Source organism: Camponotus vicinus, unplaced genomic scaffold, assembly GCF_025532165.1.
Source record: "Camponotus vicinus isolate PSW18456_S1 unplaced genomic scaffold, iyCamVici1.0 SCAF_4, whole genome shotgun sequence".
Taxonomy (NCBI): Eukaryota; Metazoa; Arthropoda; class Insecta; order Hymenoptera; family Formicidae; genus Camponotus; species Camponotus vicinus.
In genome coordinates, this window is record NW_028141976.1 from 13,235,523 (window position 1) to 13,250,285 (window position 14,763).

General features: G+C 37.9%; 2 protein-coding genes across 3 annotated transcripts in view; both read right to left on the bottom strand.

Annotated features, from left to right (window-relative positions):
- The window catches only part of Arm (armadillo), a 309,699-nt gene that overhangs the window by 42,913 nt on the left and 252,023 nt on the right, over positions 1 to 14,763 (bottom strand). The window lies entirely within an intron of this gene.
- Positions 1 to 14,763, bottom strand: part of LOC145969776 (uncharacterized) — a 70,071-nt gene that overhangs the window by 7,521 nt on the left and 47,787 nt on the right. The gene's annotated exons all lie outside the window — the stretch shown is intronic.

Genomic DNA, 14,763 nt, shown 5'->3' on the forward strand with positions numbered 1-14,763 from the left:
GCCTACGTTTTTACTTTGTCTTTTTTCTTCTGTAAAAAATATATATATACTTAAAATATAATGCAACAGTTTTGCTAATGAATCTTGCGATGCATCTTGAAAATGCATCGGCGTTTTCGCGCGATTTTTGAAATGTTCGCGACCGCTATCGGGCAGCACGGCGTGTTGCGAATAATGATTCCGCGGTGGCGAGAGAGCCCTTTAGCGCTTTCGTTAAATTCAAGCTGTAATAAGACAGCACAATGGCCTCGCGTATGCTTGGTACGCGTGTGACCATCGGCTCGTTTACACGCCGCACGATCCGATCTCAGCTGTTGCATCTTATATCAACTCGCCGCTAGTGGGGTGCGCCGCACTTTAACACAGGCACCGCACTTTAAATAGTTTCTGTCAGGGAGTGACGATCTATACGGTTAGTGAACTTGCCGCGTTGCGTTAAGTGAGTCAACAAGACGTATTGAGGCCGGATCTAGTCCTGCACGTTGCCGCGTGCTTCGTGCCGCGCGGAATTTCCCATCCTTTAAGCGCAAGTGAAATACGCGAGTGCAATACGGCTGCTTTATAATTAGATGGAAACGAACATTCCGTTCTCCGCATCGTTTCGAAGCAACTTGAATTAGCAGAAGCCAAGCCGAGAAACTCGTAAATGCGATAAACACGTGGCGGCACTTTTAATTAACGGCCGCCGACTCGCGATCGCAAGCACGATAAATGTGCATCAATCTGCTTAACCACTTGACACATCTTAAATGTGATGCATTATTAATGCAAATTATGCCAATCTTTCCTATCGCGCGAAAATAAAGAAATAAATCTATTTTTTATCTATTTTAGTTAAATAAAAAAAAAAAAAAACCGTGTTTCATATATATTTTCATATATATTTTCTGATCTAAAGGCAAAATAATTACTGAACAAAATAATTTTATTGTTTTAATACACAGAGACATTTTGAATATTTGCTATTAGTATGTCGTAGACTTTTCGTGAATACTTTTTTACAAAACATTTAAGCTTTATTATAAAAGATTCGATATTTCATATATAAATCAAGTTAAGCACACACACATACACACACTTATATATATAATAATCAAGAGCATATTTCTTGAGAAGCTGTCACTGTGACAATATACGCATGTTTTACAAAGAACCGAGCAAGAAAAAAATATAGAACGATCGATAATATTGCAGCAATCTAATCCAAATACTTTCATTTCTAATGTTATCGCAATTACATAGGCGAGAGAATTTCCTGTATACATATATCTTTAGTAATCTTGTCCGCGGTACATATTCCTGTCGACGAGAATCCGGACACGGCCGGAAGAAAGTGCTCGCGGCAACAGAACGAAGGACACGGATTTTTCGAGATGTTAGCTCGACAATATATATCGGGGATAACCCGGAGCTTTCTGAGGGAATGAGAAAGACGAGACGAATAATTGAAGGAGGAGAAAAGAAGATGAAGCCTTGAAGATTTGGGCCGTTTTAGAGATAGCACCGACACTGCCTATCCAATTGACTAAGCGAGTACATATGTATATAACATCGAATTTTATAATAATCAGAATATATACGCCCTCGCACGAGCCTAGGGACATGGGTTTGCACCTGCGAGCCAGGTAGTCGCTGCGTGTCTGGATTCGCGGTGGATACCTGCGGTGCCCCTGTATGGAAACAGGTACACTCTCGCGTGCTTTCGCGTTTTGCTTGCGTGCGAAGCGATGAATAGAGAGGCGCAGAGGTGAGAGCCGGATAAAGATAAGAGTCAGAGACGTGCGATCTTACTTCGTCATATCGGATTTCGGGTTTCCCCGGCAGAGATGTCGCGATTGGCTAATCCAGGAATGTATCGTGGCTTCTGTTCGTTGTGACGCGTTTTATCTTTTACCGTATTTCGCCTCAACCTTTTTTTCGCAGAAGTTATAGTAGGAAGCAACCGAATTTTAATCGCGTCGCAACGTGTCATAGCGAAACTCTTTACGTAAATGTATGGCAAAGATGTAGAATATGGTTAACAAACTGTGCGACATTTTTCGACAGCCCAAAATTCAGAAAAAGGCATCTAAAGGATACGGAAAATGTCATTTAGGCATTTGAATTGTTCAGCTAGATCGGAAATTCATGTCTAAGATGCTTTGTTTATGAGGGCTTTTTTAATATTTAATGTTTAAGAAATGATCATGCAAATCTGCAAATCCAAGCTACTTACTTTACAACGTATAAATAAAACATTTCTTTGGCGACTCATTTTCTATCTTGTTGCTATAGTTTTATTAAATAAATTCTACAACAATGTGGTATAAAAACGTTAAATGTTTGTAGAAATAAACAAATTTGCGATAAAAATGTGAGTATATTATAAAATCCCATATTTTTCGTTGAAGATTCCTTAAAATACGCTCTGCGGAAATGTTAAACCCTGCTCAACGCTAAGCTGTTTGGCACCGTAATGTTTGAGAGTTTATGTCCGATGGATTAAACGTTTTTTCGGCTCCTTTGATTATACGGGTATTTTGATTGCATCTTTTACTTTTTTATATATATGAACTCGGCATATCTCTGACCTTATGTATTTTATTGTGTGTGCGCTGACTACATGTATAATATTTCTTTTTTTTTTAGTGACGGGGGAGGAAGAAATCTTACATAGGAACCTTGATCTCCGTTTATAATATTGGCAGCAAATTAAAATTAAAAAAAAAACTAGAATCTATAAATATTAAAAATTGCAACAATTTATTTTAATTTTTGGATTATAAGGTATATTTATATCAACGATAATTTTTTACGAATATAAGTTTAAAAATGTTAAACGTAAAATAATAAATAGTAGATCCATACATATCTAGTGTACACATTGGAAATATCTAAAAAATGAGAAATATAAGTTAAGAACCAAGAGTTTAATTACAATTCCAAATCACCAATTAGTATATCCGATCATACAATAACACTTGAACTATATAAAGCAAAAACTTGAAACGAGAATGTTGATACACACATACGTGCGCATTTTTATTTCGTGCGACAATCGCGAGACTCACGAGGAAGAAGCATAATTTAGTTAGCCGTGGAAACGATTGTTTCTCGTGTATGTTCACGGCATATTTCATACACCACGGAAATGATAAAATCCTCGTTATAATAAAATCAGAGAAATTACTCGTGGACCGTGTCTTTGAAAGAAATTAATGATAAGTGTGATTGTATCAAAGTTGCTATAATGGTGGCCGCGATTCACGATTCGTTTCATGAACGTAATTACGCTGAATTATGATGGTCGAAGTATCCGAAGACAAGACTTTTCCGGCGGATTGAAATCGACGATAAAAGTGACAGTATAACGCCGTATACATGTAAAGTCATATTTTCTCACATCGTGTTTTGCGACGCCTTGAGAGAAATATTTCTCTCATAATAACGCATTCTCGCAAAGGAGAAGGCGAAATACATGGAATCTTACTTGGCATACGAATATAATGCCGAGAGAACGTCAATTTCTATGTATTATACATACTATCGATTCTCTCGAGTAAGTCTAAGTTTATAATCGCCTAGCAAGTTAGAAAAATTTAATTTGTGATATCCAAGAATACTCTATGAAATAAAAGAGAGAATGCTCTCTTAAACTAAATGAAAATGTCATTGATTAAAACAATGACACAAGATTTCATCAAATGTAGCAGTGACTATTTCAAATGTATATACAGGGTGTCCCGAAACTAACGCTTGATATTTTAAAGGCAGATTCTCTGGCCAATTTAAAAACGACTTTTCCTCAGCGAAAATGTCGAGGGAGATCATTATTTTTTGCATATTCCCAATTTTTGTCATCATGTATCTTTCTAACTAAGCCTTAAATTAAAATTCTATTAAAGTAAACTCTACCTAAAATTAACTAAAAAATGTGACTTTATTAATATTTTATTCCCATAAGCCTTAGTTTGCGAAAAACCCTTTATTTTCAATCGTTTATAACTCGAAAACTATTAGTGCCGCGACATTTTCGCTGAGGAAAAATCGTTTTTAAATTGGCCAGAGAATCTGCCTTTAAAATATCAAGCGTTAGTTTCGGGACACCCTGTATAATACATATATATATGATAGCGTCTTCAACAAATTGAGTGAAATTTTAAGAAAACACTCGGAACCCCGATGATACAATTGCGAGCGTGAGTAATTATGTATATAATCGTATGAAATAAGTTTGTGTGAATAATTAAATTGAGACATACGCGATGAGAAAGTCGATGACACAGATGGACATGTAAATAAATGATTATTTAACAATCCTAATCGGTGACGCTTTAACAATTAAAAGCTGTTAAAGTGTTGTATATTTTGATTTAATTTTTATCGCGATGCATCAAATTCGCGAATGGCGAACCATGCTGAGGGAGAATTAAAGATAATACAAGAAGAAGAATGTGAGTAAAATGCAAAAAGGATAGTTAATCCGAGATGCCAATAAAATGCAAGATATTGCGCGAGTCGATCAATCTTATGAATCGATCTTTTTATTCGATCGCTAAAATCGAGCGACTATGATTATTGACTATTCCACGCGGATTATTAAGGTCAGAATCTGACTTGAATAATCCACGCGGATTCGTGGCGGACATCATCGATAAATCGTAAGATGTGTCAATCGAATAATCATAAATTTCTCAAGCGACGACTTTTCTATTGGACTATGAGAATAAAATGATTATAATTATTGGCTGTCGCTCGAGAGGATATGGATTACATGTTTAATACATGTTAATACATCAAAGATCCATAGAATATCTTTCTCCAAGCATTTAAAAAAAAGTATGCCTATAATATACCATAGGTGCATTTTAGCATTACAAAATCTTATTAGTATAAAATCTTGTATTAAAAATTCATACAATGATGGATTTATCTCCGCGACGATGTATTATTAGCCCACACATTTATAATTTTACGAATGTAATATTGTAGAAAAGCCCCGCACAAGCAAAAGACGTAATAATAATCTGCCGCGAGCGAGCTCAAGACGCGTCAATCTCACGCGAAAGCTCAGATCAACCGGAAAGTGTACCGTGACCGCCATCCATATCGATCGCTCGGTACACCCGGCGCTTGAATTATGACATTGAGAAATCTCGCGCGCGAGGCTAGGCGAGCGCATGAGACCCCGCTGGAATTCTGATAGAACAGTATTAATATCGGGGCCGGTCGGAAGCGACGAGACAAGTTGATGCGAGAGCGAGGGACCAGAGAGAGGAAAGGAAGAGGAAGAAAGGAGAAGGAGGAGGAGGAGGAGGCGACCAACGAAGGTCTCTCGGTCCGCGTTTTTCGGTGGAATGTCGCAGGCGTGACAAGAGGTCGTTAAGAGGAGCTTCAGTTGCCCAATTGGGCAAGCGGATGCGGTCACCGAGGATGATTTAGCGCGCGACATCCACCGTCATCTCGTGAAATACGTCCCGAACGTCACCGCGGCGGCTCTTAGAGAGCCGACCGCTATTTAAAAGTCTAATTCGCGTCGCCGCGTGATCGCCGTTATATCCACGTCGATAAACGGCCGCGCGCGGTGACACGAGAACGTTCCTTCGCGGAGGGAGAAACTCGTCTTGCGGGAGACAACCGCGATTTCCGGGCGGCCTCGCGGCCGACCACCGCCTCCTCAGGGTCACGCAATCCCTTCGGAGGATCGAGCGCGTCTTCGTTGCTGCCATTAAACGTTTTGACGACTTTATAGCGTCTCGCGCCAATTTTTAACGCTTTTTATTCTATCTGGATCCCATTGCAGTAAAAGCCACGACGGGCCAAGATAAGGTTTCACTTTATCTCACGTGCTCGTTGATTGGGCACGTGTAGCTACACGGAGCGAACAGATATAAACGCGTGTAGATTGTGCTTCGTGTCGTTCTCAAATTCGGACTAGTAGCTTTGTTCGATTTATGGAATAAACGTATTAACTAATATTCGGATAAATAGGAATAATTTAACTTATGAATGATAAATATTATTTTCAAACGATAAAAAGAGGATCTAATAAACAATATTTTTGTTACACATATTTATTTTTTGGCAACAAATAAAGTTAAATTTTTGAACGCAACAATGTTAAAATTACGTATTAGTAATAATGATTACTAATACGTAATTTTAAATTACAATGGACCACAAATATTATTAATTTTTAAATATATTGCGTTATAACTTGCAGAATATTAGTCTCGCACGTTAATATATATATTATTTCACCAAATTAATACATTCATCTTATTTGTTATTTCGATATTTCGCATATCGAAATATCATTATAAGAATCTAATGAAGTCTTCTTAATTACCAAGTCGTGTAACTAGTTTTTCATCTCATATATATCATATCAAATTAGCTTGGACAAATCTAATATATGTTCGTTGCAGGAATGCTTCAAAGCTATGTAACTATGATGCAATGAAAAAAAATGAGTATATTTACGGTTTCGAATAAAGACACGGCGATAATTTTATAATTTTTCCCGTGTCTATGTGTTGGTACACATATAATTTAACTTTACTTGCTGCGAAACTTTATAAGACGATTAAGAGTTTCGCTCGCTGATATCCGTATCTATACAATTAATAATGAAGCACATGTTAAAAAGAATAAAAGTTTCTTTTTAACGCAGAGTATATTGTATTGAAAAATTTATAAATATTTCTGAAAATTATTCTTTACCTCTTGGCAATTGAAAATAGAAACTTGAAAGTATAAATTATACAATAGAATATATATAATTTCGCTTATTTTTAATTAATTGAAAAATACCTCGATGCATTCGATCACGCGCGCACATTCTCCGTTTCCCTCTTCCTATGCACACGTACACAACATACATATATGCGAAGAGAAAGATTCTGAAAAAAATGTAAACGGAAATACGGAAAAAAACGAAAATGGCGAAAGTTGTTCGTAACGTGAAGCGAAAATTCGCCTGAAATTAATATCAGGTAGCTAAGTATATAGTAGCTCCGCTAGAAAGATTGGCTCAATCGGGATTGCTCGTCGGTTTATAGTAATCGCGGGCATATACAGCGCGAGGAGAGTCAGACAGGATATGTATATAGTGACGTATAGGTTAATACAGCTCTTCTCTTCGATCGCTCTGGGATGGGAATGGCAGAGAGCCACGGTTCCGAAGCGATCGTGTACTATGCGAGAGGAGAGATGCGGATGGGAGCGAGCGAGCACGGGCATTAATTAAAAAGGTTGCGCATTAAAATGATTTGTTTTAATTGGCTGAACGCGCTGAGGTATTTATGGCCTCGCGGTCCTTCGCTCGATCTGTCGGTCTGCGGCCTCTACAACGAACGACCCCGCGTCTTCTTCTTCTTCTTCTTCTTTTCCTACTTCTTCTTCTTCTTCTTCTTCTCCTCCTCCTCCTCTTCATCCTCCGGCCCCTTTTCCCTCACCCGGCCCCTTGCGGCCCTCTTTCCCTCCCTTTTCGTCTCTCTACGTCTCCCTGGCCTTTAAGTCCGCGCTCTAGTCCCCTCCGCCCCTGACCTCTTCGATTATCTCGAAATCGGACGATCGTTCATCCGGACCGACACGAGAGCTAAAAGGTGATTCTCTTCTGGCGCGCGGAGAACCGAGGGCGATTCATAAATATCCGGCCGCGACAAGTGGATCTTTATTACTGCGAATGATTTATGCATGACTTCGCCGTATTGTTCGACTTCAACTCGTGTGTCACTGACATATTCTCGCGTTTAGAACCACGCCGTGTCATCGTTTTATACTTTACTTTTAGCTTTGTCCGCACAATTTCGGTGAACTGGACAAAACTCGAATGACGAGGTATAAAATCAGATGTTGCAAATAGATAAAATTAAATAATTAATGCCAAGTCCTCTCAACTGTATTCTCGAGGATACATTTTCTTATACATAAAACACTTTTGCTGTTGCACTTCAATATTTTACAAATATCGGTTCAAAGGACAGCTAACATAATTAAATTATTGTCATCTTTTTGTTATAATTTCAACTTTTTACACGTTATACAAATTTTTTTAAGAATATTGTCCTTTTATTGATGATAAAGTGTAAAAAATGAAAAACTGATTAGTTTTTAATATTCTTTACCGTCACGGTGGAAAAATTGTAAACTTTAGTGTAAATGTAAAAAAATAAAAGTTTAAAATATTCCGTAATATTATTTGTATTCTGGAATTTTGTGAGAGGTAGAAGAATGCCCTGCAAATAAATATATAAAAATAGTAAAAACAATATAAAAGCGAGTATCATTATTACGCGGAGAATTTAAATTAATGACACCATTGTTAATATTCATTACGAGAAAACCGTAAAAATATAATAAAAACATAATATGTGATAAAAAACGAGATAAAAGTCACGCGTATACTCGCAATTACGCGTTTGCGTGCAATGTATTATAATCTCCCTCTATTTTCCGTAACGAGAAAGTCAGGAAAAAAAGAGTATCGATGGAATCTAATGAGCGAGAAGGTAGATCCCGATGGCTCTACATCGAGCTCGTACTTCGCCATGATCAAGATCAGCTCTCGACGAGAAGAAAGATACGACAGGGGAACGAGAAGGAGAAGAAAAGAGCGGAGATATCGGCGAAGGAGAAAGACAAATGCAGGTGCAACCTGCACCGGTGCAGGACGGACGTACGGACGTACGAGCGGACGAAGGTGGGATTGAGTTATGACAGCGTTTGCTCCAGGGGGCCGGCTCTGGACCCGGCGAAGCGGATATTCTTCTTATTCTTTATTTCTTCGTCTGCGGCCCCGCCGTAGGAACCGTCGGCCATGCATCACCTTCGGTTCACTCCGGTCCGGCCTCCTCTTCGGCATCGTTGCACGACCACACCGCCATCACGGTCCATCACGATCCCACCTCAGCCATCGTCCTGGCTGGAATCGTCGATTCCACCCACCTCAGCAGGTCGAGAGTGTTCAGCCAGCTTCGAGTATTTACGTTTCATGCATCGTCCGCATCTCGTCTCCTCCTCCTCCTCCTCCTCCTCCATCTCCTTCTCCTTCTTTTCCCTTTCTCTCTTCTTCTTTTTCTCTTTGTCATTCTTTATAATCGAATAAAATGATCTAGACGACTCTCTGCATTAATTGTATCTCAATAATGTCCTGCGAAGCTTTAATCTTTGACATTTCTTTCTTTCGAGATTTAGCGACTGGACTATAATAATATTTCAAGATATTTGATTGAAAAAAAATTCCGAAAGAGTGCCAAATGTTGTAATGAGTGTAAAATTTTTCATAAAAGATTTATGCACGCGTTTATTTGAAATAAAAGTATAAAAACATTATCTGTACACTCTTTTCGCATATTAGAAATGTCGACTACATAATTTTATATATTCTATATAATTGCCATATAATATAAATAATTTTGAAAATATATAATGTAGGACTTTATATATTATCTATTTTTTAACCTTTACTTTATTTTCAAATTGGATTTTTGTAAATTTTAATTAAAATTTTTTGAAAACAATTACATTTATCTTAATACTTTTCTTATTTGCAATTATATCGCTACGATTCATTTCGGTATATTTGGGTATATCGAAAGGATTGCCAATATATATCATAATTTTACTTTCAATTAATAATTTTTTTACCGAGAGTTATCAAGCGCACATTGATTTCGTCACTTTCGCTACCATCTCGCCGCAAAACCGGTTTGTTCAATGATTCATAGGTGTTATTGTATGTTGACTTTACGTAAAAGTAAAACTGAGAAACATAGATTGATCGATCGAGATTATCGATTTCTGGAATTTATAAAAACAGGAAGCTAAATCTCTGTCACATAGGCGATTAAGTAAACTAGCAAAATGCTCAATCATTTTGAATTAAAAATGAAATATGTAATAAATTATTTCATAAAATAATCTCAATTACTAATTGTAATAATTTATATTATATATTATTAACTCTTTATATATATTACAATACTTATAACAAAATAAAAAAGAGTGAAAAAATTACTTTATAAAATAATTTTTTTATATTTTCCTATTTTATTATACATAAGTATTGTGCAACCTAACCGTGTAAAAATAGATGATACGAATAAGAAATAAGTATCGATTCCGTAACGATGTCTGGATAATAGCACAATTCTAAATTCTTATTATTTGACAGAATAGAGAACATGCCTGCCGTGCAATTATAATCGCAACTAATTGCAAAAATTCGTGTCTTAGAAAATACGATACCCCCAATCGCAAATCACAATAAGTTGTGTCGTTCACGGGCGCATGCTATTCCCACCGAAAGTAGGTTTCATTAGCGCACACGTGACCGCGCGTCGGAATAACTCGGAATTAACGCGAGTCTCCCAATCAAAGACGGCCCCGCCGGAACAAACAAAACGGGACTTCGTTCTCGGCAATCCCTCGGGAAAGCGGTTGGTTAGCAAGCCGGCATTGGCGCGCTGATGCTGAAAGTCGAGGCAAGAGCGTCTCTCCAGTCTCGCCGCGTCAGGAAGATTAGGGGTTTGTGCGAGCGGTGTGTGTAGCGGGGATAGAGACAGACCGGGAATGGAAAGGGGTGGGAAGGCAAAACGGAAGGGTGGTTAACGCTTCGCAGTCGGGGCTCAGAATAAACAACAATATTATAACGCGAGCTTAATTGCGCCGGAGGGCTCGGTAACGGGCGCATAAATCGGAGTAGTGAGCGCGCGCCCGCGCACCAACTACCCTTATCCTATCTCTCTCCTTTTTCCTCGATGCTTCTCTCTCTCTCTCTTTCTCTCATTCTCTTTCCGTTGCCGTCTCTCTATCTGTTGCCGCACAACCGCCTGCACCCCGCTGCCGTGTTCCAGGGACACGTAACAGTCCTCCACGAGCCGTCTTCGGAGTAGGATTCATTTACAATAAACATGTCCCCCGCTAATTTCGTTGGCGGAAAAGGAGATACCTCCGGAAGAGAAGAGCGTCTTAAGTACGATATACGTTGACGTTTTTCGCCGTCTTGTTTCGAAAAGACAATCGTCTTTATAAGAATCCTGACTGAATCCCAATCCAGTCCAGAATTTTCGTCGTCAAAGCTATCGATGATGGTTATCAATTTACACCCGATTATCATACGCCATTCTCATTTATCGATATACTCGCGGTTAATTGTTGTCCCTCTATTTGGCGATTCAGAAAAATCGTTAATTAACGCTTCAATTTGTTCAATCATTTCGATACGTTTTCCCAATGATTCAATAACAACGATGAGAAAGAAAAGAGAACAGTCTACATCGATAGTTAACAAATTACAATTTGAGATTTGTTTGAAAATTTTTGAAAACTTTATGCTTATTACACGCAACAATATGCTTCCAATTGGCTACAAATTATTGCAGGAAAAAAATATGATAATTTTGATATATAATAATATACATAATTGTTAAGTTATTATAGTCTAAGTTGTCTTAATATTGCATAATGATAAAGATACCTTTTGTCGAAAGAATAAATATAAAAAAAAAATCAGTATCATATTATATCTTATGTACAAGAAGCCCATATGACTGCAAGTGCTATTACAAATTATAAAGTAAAATTTGATCGTGTATATTAATTATATACATTACATTTTGTTTATATTTTTGTTTTTATTTTTCTTTCGCATTTTAATTATGTAATATATCGTATGTCGGTCCTTACAATGTGGCATTCTTATGAAGGACTTTCCAACAGTAAACTACGTTTTGTAACCATTCCCGCGTGCGGATTCCACGACGAAATGTCTCGCAGTGGTAGCCGAAAAATTTGGACGCGCGAGGAAAGCCGGCGCTTGTGGCTTGGCGGCGTTTCAGCCAACCATGGGTAAATGTACGAGAAGAAGGCTGAAGAGGAAAAGATGAAAAAAAAAGAGTAGAAAACGTAGAGAGTTAAAATAATATAGAGTGCACGCGTGCGCATAAAAAGGTCCGAATTATTGTTTTCGAAACTGTGAGTGTAATTGTTGCTCAACATCTATAACTCTAATTTAATTAAGCGTGATATAATAATAAAATACGCAAGATGTCATTTTTTACAAATTTATATACATGTAAATTAAACATTTATGTATATATAAATTAAAAATATATTTTCGAAAAAATTTCGCAAGAGACATGTATAAGAAAAAATAATCAAAAATTTAAAAATTAAACTAATAATAAAGAAGATGATAAAGTAATATTATCGGTTTATATTATATCGTAATGAGATAAATGCGGCGATATAAGGTAAGACAATTGCGTATATAGTTAAGAATTTTCATTGATACTACATAGCATACGCTATCCGTTATTATCAATAATACACGATGTAAATTCTTCAATTAACATCGTTAGAACCGCCGAGCGAGTAGAAAACGACAGTCTGAATTCACGTGTGTCGCTTGCTATTTTATCCCACTATCCCGAAATATTTTCGATTGCGCACTCTTTTTACGATTCCCAGGAGCCTCCGTACCCATTGTGTCCAATGGATAATCCAGCGACGGAAAGAAAGATAAAGAGCTGGGTACAGCGATGCAGTCAGAGGGCCGGGAAAGAAGGGAAGCGAGTAGAGAAAAAGAAAGAGAAAAAGAGAAAGGGCGACGGGAGATGCGGGGTATCGCACCAGACGCAGACGGGCAGAGAGGAGAAGGGCCACGTTAGAAGAGAGAGGACACTGCGGAGAAAGGTAGAGAGAATGAAAAGAGAATGAGAGGTGGCGTAGCACGCGGGATAGGAGGAAGGAAGAAGAGGGAGAGGGGAAGGGAGAGGGGGAGGGGAGGGGGAAGAAGGGTGAGGGTTAGGATAGTTAGCGGCCGGCGGCTATATGTACGCGTCCTCGACCGCAGGCCTGTTTTATTTTATGAATCGCAATATTTCACGCGACAACTGTACTCGCGGGGCGGCCACCACTAAACTGTCTGCATATACGGGGCCGCGTGCTTACCGCGTGCTACACCATACGTACGACGCATCACCACCCTACTGCACCACCATCGCGTCGCAACCACCACTGCCGTCGCCGTCGCCGTCGCCACCACGTGAACGGCGAGAGCGGCGTACATGTGTGCGACATACTCTCTATTCGTACAACATAAAAGCCTAAAAAATGTCCAAACAATGGCTGAGAAATTGGAATATAATTTTTAATATTTCTTCTTCTTTTTAGATTATTTTTACGTATATATATATATATATACATGTAATATATAATTACGTATACACATATCCAGTGTCAACCGTCTATTTTTTCATAAATAATTTATAAAATTTATAAAAATTTAAGTATTAGAGAGAAAGAGAGAGATCGAGAGAGTTGAAAATTAAATTTCGACGATAAGAACTTGTACAAAATATTTATATAATACATACGCAAATATTATTTAATTTATTTTATAAAATGCAGATTATTCAAATTGGTACAGTTTTGATCACGGCTTGAGTCTCTGGATGTACTGCGATGGATGTAGTGCACAATCCACAATATACAAGAGAGAAACGTTTCACCGATGCCTCTAACTGCCACAAATGCGACATATTGTCGCATTGTTTTGATACGGAAAAGAAACGAAAATCTTAAATTGTTTTCTCTTCCTTTTTCCACACATGTGAATCTTCGAATAAACCTTCTCTCGTCGAAACACTCTTGCACGAACAGTTCTATGGGATATGTTAAATTATGCCTACGGGATAATTCACATCGCGCGTTAGTGATGCTCGGCGAAAAAAAAATCATCAAAAGCTAGCACGTATGAATATATCTTAGATGAACGTCACCTCCTCGCTAATCTTTCACTAAAATATCACTGTAGATAAAAATAGAGCTGCAATCGATTAATATAAAGAATGACTTCAGAGTTGTAAACATGAAATTATTTAATTTATAAAATAATGAAATAATGGATATTAATGAAATTATTAATATAAAATAATTAAAAATAAAAAAAATGTAATTAATTATCAAATTTTTGTCGAATATAGTCAAGTCAATTAAAGCAGAGGGAATAAATCACACGTCATAATTGCAAATGTAAAAGTTGAATACAGTTAATATAAACTGTGACATTGTGTTTAGATTCTAAATACAATTAAAATCGAATAGTAAATAAATATGAAACATAATATCAAATTTTGATTAAAGAAAGATTGTTTTCTATTGACTAAAATAATACGTAGGTGAAAAAGAGCATAAAACACCTTATAAATATTATGGATTTCAGTAATTGTAATTTGACTTTTCAAATCGAAGGAATGAGCATTGTACCTTGCCATCATATTTTTCCTCGGAATCCTGTCGTCCGACAGGATATCAACGAATGGTGAGGTTACGCCGATCTCACTCAGCATGCCTATCTATGCGTTGTTTACCTGAGCAGATACGGAGGAGGTGGACGTGCCATTACTGCTACAGAAGATAAAAGATACGCGCGCGCCAGGCCGCGGTCCATATATATAAATACCTCTGGGGATCTCTCGCGTATACATCGTGAGTCCGTGGAAGAGAGGGTTGCCGGAGGTTGGATAGGACCGAGAGCGAACAGGGGAAGGAGGACGAAGGATGCAGGGGTGGACGAAGGAGCGAAACGTATGGTCAGTAGCAGTATGTAACATACTATCTTGAATATGCGCATACATCGCGAGCCGGCCACGGCTTATTTTTTTTTTCTGAGAATCGGTTAGGAGGCGATCGAGTGCGCGGGAGCTGCCCGTCTCTCCGCGTAATTACCTTCCTTCTTTCCTTCTTTCTTTCTTTCTGAATTCCCCACGTTCGCCA